This window comes from Adelges cooleyi, unplaced genomic scaffold (genome assembly GCF_023614345.1).
Source record: "Adelges cooleyi isolate 19-005CV unplaced genomic scaffold, UGA_ACOO_1.1 ACOO_flye_CR_arks_rails_tigmint_CR_PRNA_30, whole genome shotgun sequence".
Taxonomy (NCBI): Eukaryota; Metazoa; Arthropoda; class Insecta; order Hemiptera; family Adelgidae; genus Adelges; species Adelges cooleyi.
The window spans coordinates 12,238,509-12,243,564 of record NW_026095971.1 but is presented as its reverse complement, the minus strand read 5'-3'; positions in this window follow the sequence as shown (position 1 = coordinate 12,243,564).

The window sequence follows — 5,056 nt, the reverse complement described above, 5'->3', positions numbered from 1 at the left end:
GGTGCGCGACGGACTGTGAGGCCGGAAGGCGCGCGCGTGGCCGGTTAACCCGGCGGGCGGGTCGGTCTTGGCGGGGCACCGCCTCGTTCGTGTCCCGATTGGCCGGCGGGCCGACGGGAAATCAGTACGCGGCCGGGTGGCGGAACACCGTGTGGATATTAAAACCCATTTAAGTCGGATCGGCGGCGGCGGAATAATTTCTTCGTCTCCGCTTCTCTGTTGCCGCCGCCACCGCCGCATCTCTGCCTCCTACCTCTTGCCTCCCCGCGCTTACGAAACACAGTCCATCGGCACTCGGTGCGTCTTCATTAAAACGAGCATCCTCCTTAATCTGGCCTCGCCGAAAAAAAACCAAATTAACGTAATCGCGTCTTTCTCCTCTTCGATCCTCCTCATTCCTTCCATGCCGTCGCGTCGCCGTCTCGATGATTCAACCGCGCCGTGTTTATTATACGTGACTCCAGTGGTCACTTTTTATACTCAGATTTGCCCGCCTCGAATGCCTACTTCTGGCTATTACATTTACATGAGAATTCTATATAGGTAATTAAACGCATCATTAATCGTTTATGAATAATGTTGCGTTACACTAATGAAGATGAATGATGATGCCGTAGACGATCGTTACGATGGATGAGGGAGAATAGATATGAGACTGCCACTTAGTGCTAACTAAAAAATAAGATAGTTATAGGCCGGGTTTGCGGTTGCACGAAAAATAAATAAATATGGAACCAAAATAAATGTTCATCGAATTTACCTAGAGAACAAGGCGTCATAATGACACCATTAGGACATGCTTATAAGTTATAACACACTCATAAAGACCTCATAAACAGAACAGAGCTTGAACTGGGTATCTATGTGTGACTCGAGCCACTGTCAAACACCTACAGCTATTAGAATGTCGATAATTTAATGAAGAAAGAACAGAAGCCAAAATATCGTATTACTTTGCCGAACGCCTTATCAACGAACCACTAAACATTCATAACACATTAAAATTCATTAAAACCACTTGCGTATAAAACCGTTTAGACAAAAAAAAACATAGTGATCTACTTCCTCCTTAATAATATTTATATATATGGAACGGAAATATCCTAAGCAGCCTTAATAGAGCCTTCGCTCTCCCTTCCTAGAGTGGAGGTTTCCCTTAGTATTACTAATTATGTACAACATTTAATTTGTAACACCCCAATTTCGGGCAATGACTATAATATAAAATCCTTACAGAATTATATACCTACATAAAAAAATGTATAAAATATATTTAAAAGATTTATTTTGTTACACATATATATCAATCGTAATATTGTTACGATGTACACTTTTTAGTTAAATTATATACTTAGGCACCGCTTTGTACCTAAGTGATATTTGTTTATTATTGATATTTATTGATTTTTCATTTTGACGTATAGACATGATTGTTTGTTAAAATGACCAGTGATTTATTGTACAACTTTAATTGATTTGTTATTATTATACTTTAAATACATACTTAATATATAATATTAAGTATATTATGGAGCTGTTGTATAATTGTCTTTTTACTAATATTGTTAAAATAGTATATTGTAATAGTACGAGACATTTAGGTTTAGAAATCTTTTATTAATGTGCTAATTTTAATTGCGGCAGTACCTATATGTTCCACAATATGCAACAATATGGTATCTATTAAAAAATATATAATAAAAATTGAGTATACAATGTTATTTTCATTTATACATATTATACACTACTATATTATAATATTATGTTATAATAACTCATAGGTAATACAACAGAGTGTATTTTAACGTGCCTACCGATTCGCTCTACGGTTGCATTTACACTTAAAACCTTCATTAAGTGTACAGTGTAATTAAATTTTTATCAGGTAGAAACACGATTCAGGTAGTAGGTACCTACACGGTTCTTTTGTTTTATTACATGAATATATTATACCTATTTGTACTGAGTAAAAAAAATAATTGTTGTTTAACGTTCTTATGTTTATTATGTATTATCAACTTTTCCTTAAATAATTACCAAAGTTATAGCTTGGAAAAAAAATAATATGACCTATACGAGTAACTACACAAATACATTTGAAAAGTATATATCTATATGAGGCATGAGCGTAACATACTATTGTGTTTTAAAACGTGAGGCTCGAATTGATATTATATATGTTTTTATCAGTTATCATTAAGCTAAGCGATGATCCTGTATATTATATACCTATAATATTATAAACCACTTTTAGATTATATTATAACTTATATAATAATAGAAGGTCTAGTTTTTTACAGACGACGCGCCACCAATTATTATATTTCTCAACTTACATATCTACAATATTATACATATTACCTATACCTGCGATACAAAGCGAGTAATGACTTTTTAACGTATGTCATTGGAAGATCGAAATGATTTTTTCCTCCCTAAGAAATTATGTAAGAATTTTCGAGCGCTCGTACAACGATAATAATAATAATAATAATAACAACAATTATGATTATTGTCAGTTACCAAATGGTACAAAACGGTCATTATGAGCATTTAGGAACGCACATGGTCGTCACGTACGGCGGATTGAACCGTTCGGGTCTAATCAAAATAAGAAAAATGTTTTGGGAACTTCCATTCTTTTTTTTTTTTAGTTTAAGACTTAAGTATTAGGTACGTATGTAATTCTTCTGGATCGTTTAAGGCGAGTCCGAGGCATCATAGTACAGCTGCAGCGGCGCAGGATGAATTGTTTTTCTTGCATTAGCCTTAAATGTAGGTACACCGCCGACGGTTTGCCGGCGACAGCCATGTGTAATGGGAAATGGAAAAAAGTAGTTATGCCTATAATAATATGCCTCGCTCTAACCGCCGACGCTATAAAATTCAAGATAACTTTTCATACCTATATATTATATTCTGATTATATTCTACAAGTCTTTTATAGTTTTATATAACAGCAAACGTTTTTTTCACCTAGAAAGAATAATATATTACCCGTTTTGACTTAAGTTATGATGCGGCTATTGTTTCCACAAATCATTGTGAAAATCATTGTTGAAAAACTGATTGTAAAATCTGAAAGCATAATAATTATAAATATGACTGCGAATATCAATGCTTTTACACATTGGATATCAGGAACTCTCGAGGGCGCTGTAATACTAATAATGTAGCGACTAGCGAGGAACCATGCAAAAATTAAATATGAAAATACAGCGGGTTCCTCACTATTCTAATTTTTATCTATGTATAGTTGTTATACAGTATTTGTTACAAAGTAACAGGTTGCCAATACTTTTCTGCAAAACGCCAATATATTATTTTATTTCAAGCATCAACAAATTTTCAATTAATAACGTGTTTAACATTACTTTATATAAGATCAAAATCCAAAGATTAAAAGCATTTTTCATATTAATTGTGCACGCTAAAAAATTCTTTATATTTGTAAATAGGCACAGTGCAGTGATTTGATAATTATAAATTGTTTTAATTCATATAATTACACATTTCTTATTGACGCATAATTGAAAACCATTAATATTACAATTCTGTACAATGCTTTTTAAACTAATAAAAAAAGTTATAAATGACAAACGTTTATTAGCTTGTTGTTTAAGTATAAGTAGGTAAGTTATAACATTGATTATAAATTTGTGGTGCTCGGGTAAAAGGTGTTAAGTGCAAAAATTGCGAAAATGGGGTCAAGTGCTAATTGTGTAAAAAAAATGATTTGTTTGTGAAATAGGTTATTTTAAAAAAAAATAGTTATTTATGACTTAAGACCTTTTACCCGAGTACCACACAAATATTATAGTTTAAACCGGTAATTCGGATTTTTATTTAAAGTCAGATTACAGTTTCTGAAATTCAAACTTTGAAATCAGCATTTATTATTAAATTCGGATTCGTCATTAATTCCGGATTCTTCGTTAAATTTCGTTAAGACTCATTATAAAAAATTCCACTCTACATTACTCCTCCACTCGAATCTATTATGAGCAGGGGCAACCTGGCTGGGAGAAGAAGCTGCCCCCCCTTTCCGCTATACATGGCAAAAATGCCCTGCACCCTACTCGGCGACCAAACTAGGCCCGAACAGGACTCTCCCAGTTATAAAACCAAAACATATAATACTTGAACTTCATTTGGTAGAATATAAAATAAAATATTCACACTAAAACATTTCGTTGAATAGCAACAGTTTATTTCATATAAACTGTCGCCTAAACAAAAAAAAAAATACTATTAAAAAAAGGGCAAAAGCCATTACATTTAAATCGGCAACGGTTTTAAATTGTAGCACAATACTATTAAATATATCTGTTGGAATTTTTAATTGTATACATTTGTAGTAACGTAACAATTCACGTTATGTAAACGACATTTTACATGTGACTGATGATGTTCGTGCAATCATATAATTATGTAATTTTTTTTTAATTGTCGTTTAATCTTTTAAATCTAATTGCTAATGTGTAAAACAAATTTTACTTTATGGCATTATTTATGTTATATTTTTTTTATAAGTGATATAAACCTGTCTAGTCTTCTAATTAATTATGCAAGTAACACGCCATTATTAAAACTTTACGGTGTTCCACACAAAATTAATTAAGAAAATCATTTGCCTCCAAAAAATATCAATCGTTTTCGACAGCTCCTCCGGATGGGCTGGTTACAATCTCTCATTAACTTGATCGCTTTCAATGGACGGAACAAATTGGTAAAATACAATTTCTCTTTGGTCCTCAGGAAATTAAAAAAATACATTTTAAAACGGCCAATAAAAAATATAATCAACCCACTAAAAAATACCTATATATTTTTTATTAACCCTTCACTAGTCGCACCTCTCTTTCTACCATCTATAGTTTGAAGTACCTGTAAGGTGCTCACTCATTTTAACTTCTTAAAAAAATTCCCAAACATTGGGATGCATTGTAAATCAAAGGATATAGTAGGGGCGTGAGCTCGCATCCTAACAAAGAGTCCCGGAGCATGCAGACGTAAGGAGTTGTTTTATATAGTTACAGGTTTATTTGCCAAAGTA